Below are 13,868 nucleotides of genomic sequence, written 5' to 3'. Positions count from 1 at the left end.
TATCTCATCTCTGAGCCCAAAGGACAGCATTAGACCTCAGCCAGGCAAATCAGTGCCCTGTCCTGGGTTTTGTCAAAGAAAAAAGAAAAACAGAAGAATATTGTGCTAATGAAGCTATACAGCTGTGAGCCAACGCTGCCAGCATCTCGGGTCCCAGCCTCTGGGAGAAAGCCTGTCTCCTAAAACAGATTCTGAAAGCCTGAAGGAGGGGGTGTGAGTGACAGAGAAGACCCAGCTGCCTCTGACATCCAGGTTCTGTGGCTCTTGTTCTTTCCTCTGTTTGGCTACATGAGCCAATGGATTTCCCTCTTAGCTGAGGCTTAATCTGACTTGGATTTCCATCATTTATAACAAAAGATAGGCATCATCATAGCTGTGTGTGCAACGGCAAAGGAGAGACTGTGTGATTTGCCTCGGTTTGCACCGTGGGTAAGAAGGCATGTCCGTCAAATATGAACTTTCTATGTGGAAAACCTGTGCCTTTCTTGTGATGATGCCCAGGGGTGGAGAGAAAGGTAATGGTCAGTGGAAGGAAGGATTACACTGGTGGGTAGGAGATAGGAAGTCAAGAGTGCATCCCAACACTCACTGGCTGTAAAGTCCATGCAGATCAATTCCCAGCCTCCACTGTGTCCTCTCTTGAACGGAGATGTTAATATCTCACGTGCTTGGAACTAGACTAGAGATAAGAGGCAAGGGAGTGGGAACCATTTTGTACGCTCCTTCTGTCCTGCTATAGTTGATCTCGTGAATCGCTTTTTTTTTTTAATATTTTTTATTTATTTCTAGGAGAGAGAGAGAGAGACAGCGTGAGCAGGGGAGGGTCAGAGAGAGAGGGAGACACAGACTGAAACAGGCTCCAGGCTCTGAGCTGGCAGTCAGCACAGAGCCCGACGCGGGGCTCGAACCCACGAACCGCGAGACCATGACCTAAGCGAAAGTCGGACGCTTAACCGACTAAGCCACCCAGGCGCCCCTCATGAATCGCTTTGACACCATCATTGTGACCTCTCACTTTTTCTGTTCCAACCATGTTAACCATCTCACAATTTTTTTTTCATTTGGGCACCCAGACTTTGTTATTTCTGCATTCATTCATTTGCCTATAAAGACCTTTTTACCCGCCTGCTACCTGGCCAATTCCTGTCAACTCAAACTCTAGCCCTTTATATTTGTGTCAATTACCCTGTCGGTGAATATGAACAGCAATTAAACTGCACATTTAGCATTTTGGTACCTGGTTGTTTGCCACGTTTGTTAATCACTTAACCTTGTGAATCGATAAAACCTTACATTTTTTAAAAAAAAGAAATCTCATCTTTGCCGAAGGAGACTAAAAAACTCTATCAAGACCTGAAGTGGGTAGAGAAATAAATTTTTCTTAGACAATGCAAATCAATATCAAATCAATACTATAGAATCAAAGAGCATTTTTACTGAATTTATAGAATTTTATTGCATTCTTGTATTCATTATAACTCCTGGAGATATGCATCTTTTCCATTTTTGAAAATGTGGCTCAGAAACTCTGAAAGTGATCAATACTGAGTTCCATAGTTGGTAAGGGAGATGCATTGAGGAATTAAGACAGTGGTGGAATCCTGAGAGTAAAAGATGTTAAAAATTATAAGTATGTACAGAGAAATTTTCCTTCCTTCCTTCCTTCCTTCCTTCCCTTCTCTCTCTTTCTTTCTTCCTTCCTTCCTTCCTTCCTTCCTTTCTTTCTTTCTTTCTTTCTTTCTTTCTTTCTTTCTTTCTTTCTTTCTTTCTTTCTCCCTCCTTCCCTCCTTTCTTTCTCTCTCTTCCTCCCTCCCTCCTTTTCTTTTCTTTCTTTCCTGTTCTTCTTTTCTTTCTTTCTTTCTTGCTTGCTTGCTTGCTTGCTTTCTCTCTCTTTTCTTCTTTCTTTCTCTTCCTTTCAAACATGTTACAGACATTGATTTGGGAACATTGTCCATAGCATTCCTTCCATTCTGACAACCTACCAGTCAAGGGCTTGTTCTCCTTACTTTGTAGATGAGAACCTGAAGATCTGAATCTCAGATGCACAGCAGAGCTTGGTTTTAAACCTTATAGCTGTCATTCAGCTTACTCTCTTCCATCATGCCTTTTGTCTGCAGAAAAGATAAATGAATACATCCACCCATCTACCTATCCATCTATACTCTCAAGAAACTGCCTCTACTTGGCTCTGAGTGAGACCCTGAGGATAAGAAATGACACAGCCAGGTTTTCTTTTGCTTCCCTGAGCCTCACGTTCATCTGGGGAAGAAGCGCGTGGAAAGAGATCACCAATTTTGTGTCTGATGGGCACTATATATATAATGTGTGTTTCCACTGAGCACCAGGAAGCCCAAAGGGACAGTGCTGGTGCTCTGAGATCCCAGGCAGCATCACTAAGGTGGTGATCCGTTCCTAGAGCAGGGTGGTTTATTGCTCTGGTATTGAACAGCAGTACCCTTTGTTCAAATCCAATATTAAGCCTGGGGATTTTTTGTTTGTTTGTTTGTTTTGGTTTTTGGGTTTTTTGTTTTTAATTTTTTAACTTTATTTTTATTTTTGAGACAGAGAGAGACAGAGCACGAGCTGGGGAGGGGCAGAGAGAGAGGGAGACATAGAATCTGAAACAGGCTCCAGACTCTGAGCTGTCAGCACAGAGCCTGATGTGGGGCCCGAACCCACCAACCACTAAACATTTTAATATTTTATTTATTTCTGAGAGAGAGAGAGAGAGAGAGACAGCATGAATAGGGGAGGGTCAGAGAGAGAGGGAGACACAGAATCTGAAGCAGGCTCCAGGCTCTGAGTTGGCTGTCAGCACAGAGCCCAACACGGGGCTTGAACCCATGAACCGTGAGATCATGACCTGAGCCGAAGTCGGATGCTTAACCGACTGAGCCACCCAGGTGCTCCTAAGCCTGGTTTTGAGCAAGCTGAATTTCCTCAAAGGCGCCTAAAGCTAACATTCAAGTCATTATACCATGTTATCATCACAGAAGACAGCGGGGAGCTTGCCACTCACAACTCACCTTACTTTGAGTCATAAACTTTCTTTCCAAAGACACACCTTAAAAGGAAAGGTGATGCTTTGAGTCTGAGGAATTAAGTGTCTTCTTACCTTTGAGGAAAAGGGGGCAGAATGTACCATCGAAACCTGTGGGTGTTGCTTATCTAGGAACCGAGAGAAGCAACCAGGACTCCTTATTTAAAGTTGGATGGAGGCTCAGTTTTCAGGGAGAGGCATTTGGAGAAAGTCTTCAGACACACCAGGTTCGTGGCTGTTCCATTGTGTGACTAGCAGGGACCACCAATTTCATTCTTCAGTGTGTAAGTACCTCCACTAGACTGTCATGTGCAAATTAAAATTAAAGAATGAATTCTTAAATGCCTACTTCCAGTTGATTTGGTCTTAGCAACCCATCAGGGAAAATCGTATTTTAATTTTGACTTCTCTTAAAATAGTCAGGAATGTTTTTACCTCTTCAGACTTCCCCATTAAAAGTCCATCTAAATGCAATCAGCCTTATTAGCTAACATGAACATTAAATTTCTTCCAAAGGTAAGTTATCATTGTATAACTCCATGATCTAGCATTTGCTTTAGATTCACAATGCCTGAAATATTTTCTCAATAGTTCTAAGGTTCATTCTGAGCTCTGTTGTTGTTTTTTTTTTCTGATCAAACACCTTCTATAGAACTTCATTCATTATTATGTCAATTCCTTAATTCATTCACTGATTTATTTTTGCGTTCATCTATTATTCTAACATCAACTTAATCTGTACCACCCATGCTAAAGCACACATTTGAATAAATATGTGACCAGCCCACCTGTAGCTCACAGACTGTTTGCAGCAGACTGGTCATTATCCCAGAGTGGAACAAATGATACATAAGAAAGAATTCCATCTTGGGCTCAGGGAATTCTTCCTGAGGACATGAGCTGTATTTTGAATAAAGAGATCAGAAGAGTTGGTGACTAGGACATTCTAGACAGTCAGTATATGAAACAAAGGAGTTTTAGCTTACTCTTCGAAACTTTCAATTAACCTCTAGAATTTCATAATCTAAGCAACGTATATATTCATCAAAAACCAAAATGTAAGGAGCAGCAGAGAATGAATACAATGTGGAGTGACATTATCTGAGATTGGTAGAAAGCACCACTAGTCTATGACTTCAGGTAATTCGTATGAGATCTTCTTCAGGGTCATACAGATTCTTGTCCTGAAATATTGAAGACCAACTTGGACCAGGCAACTCCTAGAGCCTTTTCCTCACATAAACATCTATGCCTGTTGATGCAGTCTTGACCACATCTGTCACTGCTCTAGAGGCCAAGGCACAGATGGGAACTCGTCTGAGCTGGGGCCACACTGTTCCACCCAAACTGAATTCTTTGTTACAAATCTCCAGCTCATTTTTCATTTTATGTGTTTGTTTATTTAAGCTTCTCCCATCTGAACCCAACTACTCTGTAGACCAGTAAACGATTTAAATTCCTCTCCCCCTGACCCCAGGAGAGATGAAAAACAGGCTGGAGAAGAGGTCCGGTCCATGAGCAATGTTGGAGTGCAGAGGAGGGGATGTATCCTTCATGCTTCCAAAGCACCCCGTGCTTCCTGTTGGCTTAGCCCTCCTGTCATCCAGTGGTCTTTTGTCAGAGCGTGGACAGTTGAAGACCATGGTCATGTTCTTGGTTGTCTATGGGCCTAGTGCTCAACTCATGCAGTGAATCATATATTTCATATGTGCATGAATTGAAACAATTAATTTACAAATTGGCACAACTTCCATAAGACCTCAGTCAAGTGTTCTTTTTAGATTTCTCAAGCCCTTAAATGGGATGTGCCTTTTTTTTTTTAAATTAAGTGAAAGAGCAATTGGAAGAGTGAGAAAGGACAAGAAGAAGGGCAAATAGCAATCATTGGAGAATGAAGAAAGTGGGAAGAGGTGAGAGGAAGAAGTGGTTGGGAGAGGAGTAAAGAAAAGGGAGGAATTAGAGTAAGACAATGCAGCAGGGAAGGGGACCTCTAGAGTCTGACATCACTTATGTGGATTGTGATCACTGGAATTAGGAATGTACACAGCAGCCCTCAGAGGATGGAAATGAGTGTCCCAGGAAAGAAAACTAGAGAGTGGCAAAACATCAGAGAGAAGAGCATTCCGGGTGAATCCGTCAAGGCACTTGCTAACACCTATTCCTGTGCCTTGTGATAAAGAAGAGAAATGGTATTAAAACAATAAGAAGTTCTGTTCCAATTTAAAGGCAACAATTGCATCTTAGAGGAAAGATCGAGATGGGATTGTCCTTAAAAAGATTTCTCCACTGAACATAATTCCTGCTTAACTATCAGCTGTAGTTACCACTGAATGAGCAATCATTGTGTGCTGTGGAAAAAGTCCTTAACATTGATTTTGTCTTTACATAAAATTCTCTGATAAAACTTCCCATTTTTTCTTAGAGTGGGATGTTATTTACTCTTTACAATTATTCTTTGTTTTTCCATTCCTTTTTCTCTGTATAAAATAAATAAGGCTTCACTAATCATCACTAATCACTCATCATCCGGAAAATGAAAGTCAAAACCATAAAGAGATGTCACCCCCTCACACCTGTTAGCATGGCTAGTATCAAAAAGACAAGAAAGAACATGTGTTGGCGAGGATGTGGAGAAAAGGGAACCCTCATGCACTGTTGGTGGGAACGTAAACTGGTGCAGCCACTGTGGAAAACAATATGGAGGCTCCTCAAAAAATGAAAAATAAAACTACCCTATGCTCCAAAAACTCCATTTTTGGGTGTATGTCCAAAGAACAAAAACACAAATTTGAAGAGATGTATATACTCCTGTGTTCACTGCAGCAGTATTGACAGTATCCAAGATATGGAAGCAACCCAAGTGTCCATGAATAGACGAATGGATAGAGAAGATACAGTATGCGCGCACGCGCGCGTGCACACACACACACACACACACACACACACCTGCACACAATGGAATACTACTCAGTCACCAAAAAGAATAAAATCATGTTATTCAAGACAGCATAGATGGACCTAGGGGGTATTATGCTCAATGAACTAAGTCAGACAGAAGGAGACAAATGCCCTATGATTTCATTCATATATGGAATCCAGAAAACAAAACAAATGAACAAAACAAAACAGAAACAGACACACAGACATAGGAAACAAGCTGCGGGTTACCAGAGAGAGATGGGGTTAGTGAGAGGGAGTATTAGTGAAGGGCATTAAGAGGTGTAAAATTACAGTTAGAACATAAATAAGTCATGTAACGTACAGCCTAGAGAACATAGCCCATAATATTGTAATAACTTAGCATGGTGACAGATGGTGACTGGACTTAACCATGGGGACTGCTCAGTGATTATGAAAATATGGAATCACTGTGATGTACACCTGAGACAGGTAGGATGTTGTATGTCAGTCATACTTTGATAAAAACAAGGAAGTAAACAAACAAACAAACAAAAAGGCATAGATGGGTGCGATCATCGAAAGTTTCTTTCAATATGTTAAGGAGGGGAGCCATTGATGGACTAGAGATTTGATGCCAAATCCCCACCTCCTTCCATTTTGCAGCAAGCACTACTGCTCACATTGGAATCACCTGGGAAACTGTAAAAATATGTGTGGTGGTCACACTCTCAGATTTTGTTCTAATCGATCCAAACTGAGGCTAGGGAGATGCATATTTAGAAAACTCCCCTGTGGTTGGTATGCAATTTAAATTGTGAAAACTCATCTACCATGTGTGTGGCCACCTGCCTGATAGAAACCAATGCTTGCTGAGCTGTGACGTTCTGCTGCGCCACCCAGATGGTCCCCATAGAACTGAAGGACTTATTCACCCGGTAGCTGCAAAGGTGCTAAGCTGATGGTCCTTCGTGGGCCGTTCTCTTGGGGAATTGCCTCCTTCCGAGGGCAGCCCCAAGCAGTAACTCATCAACATATAACTATAAATGGCCCCTCCCATCCCCCAGCCTGGGCAATTTGGATGGGTCACTCCAGCTTCAGAATTCTCCGCAAGTTGCCCAAGCCCCTGTTGTGAAGTCCTGGCCCGATACCTCCCTCCGTCCAGTTCTGCACCCTGTCTTGCCCTCTGCTAGTGTTGATCCTGACAGTGCATCCATCCCATGACCTCGGAGATTGCTTGCTGGGACTTCTGTCTCTGGCATTGCCGTTTGTTCCCTTTGCGCAGGCTCCCCTCCACCAGCCCTGATGCCCCAAGTGTCACTGTGAGGAGTCATTTCTTCTAACAGATTTTTCATGAGGCCCCTTGTGAGATTGCACATCTACAGTAAAGCAGATGAGAGAAGGCAAAGCACTTCTGAGGTTGTCGCCACATGTCTGGTCACATCTGCAAATGTATGCCCTACGCACAGAGAGCCTGGTTCCATTGCTGTTGCTTCTGAGCCCCTGGAGATGTTCCGAAGACCAGTAGATGGATTCGCAATGAAGCTGAGCTTCAAGGCATCTTACGGCATCTCAGACCATGCTTTCCTTTCACAGTTGGGGTGCTGATGCTCATGGCAGGACAGGAAGTGACTTACCTGAAGTCAGGGCCAGGGCCAGGTTCAGGACCAGGGTTTCTGACTCCCACCGGTCCGTCCCCCTTCCTACCCACCCAGATCCACCCAGGCTCCCATCAGTCGGCACCTTTCCTTGTCCAGTTTGGTCAACCTCTGGTTTCTTCCCTGCTTCCCCTTTGTGGCACATCCAGCTTTGAAGTGTCTATGAACAGTTTCCCCTAGTTTCATATGGATTCAGTAAGTAATGTCGGTGTAAATTTTTCCTGGTCCTGGGATTCCAGCAAGTCATTGTGTTACATCAAAGAGAGGGAAGCCCTCTAGACTCGGTGGCCTGAGATTCTTTGCAAATAGGCTTCCTAGGGTTGGGAGAGCCATGTGCACACAGCTGGCCCCAGCCCGCCTTTCTACAGTCCAGCCTGCTTTAAGAAACAAACAGAACCTGAAAGTCACATTGCAGAAGGATCCGGCTGTGGCTGTAGATCACTGAGACTCGCCTTTGATCCAGGAAGCTACCCTCTACCAGGGACTGAAAATTTATAGGTGGATGGGCAGCCTTGGCCCTCAGCCATGTCTTGCTGATGCTAAGTGTTCCTGTCTTCTCTCGATTCCCCCCTCCCGCTCCCCAAGTCCAGGAGGAGACTGGGAGAGTACCCTGGTCTGTGATCTCCTCATTTTTAACGGCAGGATTCCTGTCTAGGGCTCAGCATCGGGGCATTTCTCCAAAGCCTTATGTACTTACAAGTCTTTCTTCCCCTCTTAATTTGCCTGGAGCCAGGCTTTCATCTCGACTTTTAGCCAAGAGGCACCTGCTGAAATATTCATCAGCAGAAATTGTGCCATGGGTGCTTTTTCCTATTTGTCCAGTTGTATGTCATTAGAACGAGGGTGAGGCAAGTGGAAATGGAGTCTGACACTAGAGACTGGAATTCACTCAGAACTGCAGGTAATAGGCAATTAACTCTTTTACGCACACGAAGCTAAGCACTAGGAGCTGATCCTTGCAGACACCATTTACTCATCCGTAGATCGGTTATTCCTGGTGTACATTTATTGTTTCAGTACGCTTTACGGAGTGTCTACTGTGCATGAACTCCAATGCACGCCCTGGGCGTGTTTGGGTGTATATGATTTAGTCCCTGCTCCCCAGGTCTCACGATTGAATGGGGACAGCAGACAAGGACACAGAGAACTGTGAGATAGGGCACATACAATTGTGAGGTTGTGTACCAGAGAGCTTACAGCACACCTCAGATTTAGGGAGAGAAAGGAGTGAGGGAACAGTTGCCTAGAAGCTGGTCCTTGAAGGCTATTGAGAAAGTGGGTGACACAGTGGAAGTTGGAGAATGCTGAAAGAAGGAAAGGGCCCTCCAGAAAGAATCAACAGCAGAAGAGAGATGCCAACAAGAGATGCCATTGTTGGCGTGACTGGGACCAGTACCAGGATGATGGAGAGTAACACGTTATTAGAGGGGAGAGGTCTGACCAGGGTCAGGTCAGGGTCTGTCTGTGTGTTCAGGAGCCTGAACGCTGTGCTTTATGGGGGAGTAGAGAAGGGTGAGGAGTTGTGAACACAGACGATGGTTAGATTTATGCTTTGGAGACATGCAAGCCTCAGTGGGAGCATATATTGCTCAGAAGATCCGTCAGGAGGCTGTGAGCATAAACAGGAGATGAGAAGCTTCTGTATGATGGTGGGGGTGGGAGGGATAGACTGAAGGACAGAAATGCAATAACACATGGAACTTTCTCAATTCAGTGCACCAGCCATTTCTTTAGCACCTACTATTAGCCAGAGAATCTAGGAAGAGTAGGGAATAACAAATCACTTTCAGAGACCATTTTCTTTTGCACAATTTAACCTCTAAAGTGGACTCGGTGGTCTCCCCTAGCTTTGCGATTGAACTATTGATGGTTCACCCAAAGCAAAGGGAGTTAGGGAGCAGAGGACAGACCTTTTGAAGTCATGGAGGGGGGCCCAGGTTTCTGAAAGAAGATTCATGTGTACCTGTACCCAAATCACATTTCTGGTTGGCTTAGGCTGCTCAGAATAACACAGGCTCTTCAAGTATCCAGGGATGGAGGCACGGCTGAATCAACCCAGACCGCAGCAAAGGCTCCAAGGACCCAGGACAGAGCTGGTTGTCTGTTTTCTATTCATGGCCACATTGAACAGCGCCAGCTGACATCCCAGGCAGCGCTTTAACAAAGCAAATCGCTGGTTGCCATCAGCTCCACAATGTTGGTATTTATAGAGGAGTGATGATTTTTTTAACGTTTTATCTCTAAAGTGGAATGATATAGGGCCCGACTGCCAGCGTGCCCCATAGGCAGCCTCTGTTTTTGTCCTTGTGCCCACGTAGATATAAAAGCACATCTGAATTTTACTTGGAGTTAAATCATGGTGAATGTTCCCGGCTGGATGCAGGAGGATAGAAATATTGTACTAGAAAGAGCTGGCGTGGTGAGCAAGATTTTGGAAGTTACTTCTGCAAAATCAAGCTATGTGTATGTGTATGTGTGAGCATGCATATGTCTGCACGTATACCATCCCTGGTACACACATAGGTCGCCCAGGAGGGTAAGTAAGTCACTTGCATTTTGATGCACGTTTGCTTCAGTTGCTGTTATTAATTCACAGCATTCACATCTCTATGACCCAGTTTCCTCATCTGTAAAATGAGGATAATTATGTGTATGAATAAAACACTGGGAACTCTTTGTATGAGAGGGAATGCATGATTGGGAGGAAGTAATTTTATGGCAAACCACAAAAACTGTGCAATCTCTAGACACTCAGGCACATGGTCTTCCTGAAGCCAGACTATGGCATTGGTAGCTGATGGATGAAAGTACTGATAGACGCTCCAAAGTACTACCAAAATGCAAAGTGAAGTTGCTGTTTGTGTCAAGGATAGCTTTCATAGACGCATTGACATGCTGTTTGCTTGGGTTCTTACCAGCCCAGTCCCTGTCAGAAATCTCAATACAGACATGATTGGTTGAAAGATTGTTCCTGAACTGAGCCACTTCTGCACAACCCTACAGTTTCTGACGTCGGGTGGGGATTGGTAAGTGTCTGAAATAGGTAGGTGTCCTACCCACCATTTCTTCCTCTAAGATGGAGCCTACAGCGCTTCTATAAAAAGCTTTTGTGAAGGGGGGGCTCTTGTGCTCAGGAGTATCTACGGTCTCTTCTCCGTGCCTTCAGTATCCATTCCCTTGCTGCATTAGTCATCTGTTGCTGTGTTACAAATCATCACAATCATAACGGCCTAACACAACACAAACGCATTCCTTCACAGTTTCTGTGGGTGGGGAGTCGGGACACAGCTTAACTGGTCCCTCTACTCACTCAGTAAGTGGAAGTCAAGATGTTAACTTGCAATGGAATCTCTCTCTTCAGTCTTATCAGTATAACCTAATTGAGGGAGTGGCTGTGTCACCACCTTCAAAGGAAGGGGATTATGAAGACTATGCCCAGGAGAGAGGGCTGTTGGGGGCCAGATTGGAACTCTCCCATCTGTCATCCCTCGCCTCTCCTCTGGGCACTTCAAGAAATGATAGATAGTCCTCATCTGTTAGGTCAGGGGTCTGGACACACTTCAGAATGATGACTTTGACCTGGGTTTTGAAGGGTGAGCAGGAGTTCGAGTTGAAAAAGAAAATGAGAGCATCCTGGGGTACAGTGCAGTGAGAAGATACAATCCAAACTAAATAGTTGTGGTTCCTGCTGTTCTATGATCTTGTCCACTTCCTCTGCTAGGGATTTATAACGTGGTGATGACACTCTAGTTTTCACATATCATGCCTGTGGAACCAATGTGTCTAGAAAACCTGAATCTTACAATGTAGACAGAAAGAGACAACTGCAGGAAAAATGAAATAAAATAATTTCTCCTCTACTCTGACACAATAAGAATAAATATGTATTTAGAACTGCATTCCCTGTGCTTTAACATGTATGCAAATGACCTAAGAGACTTAAAAACGACTACAGATTCTTGGGTCCTATCTTCAGAAATACTGATTTAGTAGAGCTGATAGGGCCAGGAATCTATATTTTATTTATTATTTTCTTTTAATGTTTTATTTATTTCTAGGAGAGAGAGAGAGAAAGACAGCGTGAGCAGGGGAGGGTCAGAGAGAGAGGGAGACACAGACTGAAACAAGTTCCAGGCTCTGAGCTGGCAGTCAGCACAGAGCCCGACGCGGGGCTCGAACCCACGAACCGCGAGATCATGACCCAAGCGAAAGTCAGACGTTTAAGCGACTGAGCCACCCAGGCGCCCCCAGGAATCTATATTTTAAACAAGCCTCAGGGGGTAATTCCAGTGCAGGTGGTCCATGGGCAAATGTTCCAGAAATAATAGTTTGCTCTAACCAAACCTTTTCACAGACGTGTTAACTTTGCCCCTCAACAGTCTACTCGAAACAACATGATGTTCATTTTACAGATGGGTTGGCTGAGGCTTGGAACGTCATTTGCCCAAATGTCTAAACCAATAAATGTGGGATAAAAAGTGAAGACAAATTCACATGTTCTTCAAAGCTCAAGCTCAAGATCTTTTTTTTTTTTTCTTTTTTTGCTTTGCTGTCTGTTAAGACATAATTTATAGATGTGGGTATTGATTTATTCGATCTACTTCCTACTGGTGTTTGGACCTCTTTTTTGTTACTCTGTCTCCTTAATATTTATGCAACCTGGACCAAAGGTCTGCTTTTGCTTCGATTTCTATAAAAAGCCCTGGGGAATTCACATTAGCACTTCCATAAAAGTCATAAAGGCTCAGCAAAGTACTCAGAGTTTAAATATGGAAGTTGAAACCCTAATCACAATTTAATATAACTAAATATGTACATACTTTATGGTCAATCATCCAGACCATTTACAGGGTCTCTTGGCTTTGAAATGACTAACTCTCAAATGGTGCCGTAGATGAGCCTTGCTTGACATGACATATATTGAAACAGACTGTCGAGCGATCACTTAGGGATGAAAACCTCGCTTCAGTCTTAGTGAACCAAAGCTAAGAGGCAAATTATTCAATTACAGTAAATTTACAGTAGCTTAATATTTGATAAAAGTGGTTCTTCCATCATCAGAGCATCTTATTGAAAACCCTCCAGCAGCAAAATAGCGCCGGAAACTCTTAAGATGTTTTAACCACTTATTAAGAAAATTCATCTAGCTTGATCTTTTATGAGCAGTCGGGTTTGCTAAGTGTCAGGTACTTTGTGCACGCACTGGTGGCCTCAAAATTAACCTGCTAATTGTTCTACCACAGGCAAGGGTGGGGGCCGGTGGGGCATACGGTGCCACCCACTGGAGCCAAGGCTGCTGGGGGTGGGAGGCTGGTGACCCCCTTGCCTAGGGAGAGGGATACCATGTCCTTTGACCCTGAGGTGAAGTGGACTCCTGGGGGCTAGCCCTACCGAGATGCGAGAGGTGTCTACTAAGGGGTCAGGCCACTCTAGGAAATGGTTAAGATGTGTGTTGTGTGACACATTCAAGGGGAACCCCGTTGTCTTCTCAAAAAAGCTCCAATGCAGGACTTCTCAAATTTTAATGTAAGAGACAATCACCTAGGGATTTGGTTAAAACTCAGGTCTAGCCTGAGATCCTGCATTCCTAACAAGTCCCCAGCAATAGATGCCCCTGACCCTGGCCTGCGGATCGGTCCGTGAGTCCCAAGCAGGCAGCGCACACCCCGACCCCACCTGAGTGAGCACATGTACCACAGCGAGTCTCCAATGGGTCACCTGAATTGCAGGACAACAGATCAAAGCGGACACGGCCCTGGTGGGTTTGAACGTGGACTCTATCCATTTCTAGCCGTGGGATACATTAGCCCACTTGAGACGATTGCTTGGCAGTGGGTTGGAGGGGAGCGCAGGGACAGGCCTACCTCTGGCTGCTGACTCTCAGGACGAGCTCAGACGGGGCTCCGGTGGGTGCATTTGAACACAAAGGTCTGTGCTGCCTTGGGAGTCTGAGTCGCCACCACCACCATGGCATAAACAGATATTCCCTCTGCCCAGACGGCTCCCTTGTCAAGCGACCCCCGCTGGGAATGTTGATTTTTCTAACTTCCAGAACTGGGAGCCTGACTTCTTAATCTGGGTTTAGTTAAACTTCCCCTACTGCTCAGGCACTGTCGTCAAGTATAAAAGGCAAGAGAGGGGATGGAAATGCTAATTAGGCCCTGTCACACTTCCAGCTACTGTTGTGGGAATTCACAGTATGCAAATCAGATTAAATCTACCCTAAGCTTCTGGGGCTGGGAGGGCACTGGCGAGGGTTGGATTGACAATCT

Source organism: Crocuta crocuta, unplaced genomic scaffold (assembly GCF_008692635.1).
Source record: "Crocuta crocuta isolate KB4526 unplaced genomic scaffold, BGI_CrCroc_1.0 scaffold299, whole genome shotgun sequence".
Classification (NCBI taxonomy): domain Eukaryota; kingdom Metazoa; phylum Chordata; class Mammalia; order Carnivora; family Hyaenidae; genus Crocuta; species Crocuta crocuta.
Note: the sequence above shows the minus strand (reverse complement) of the source record.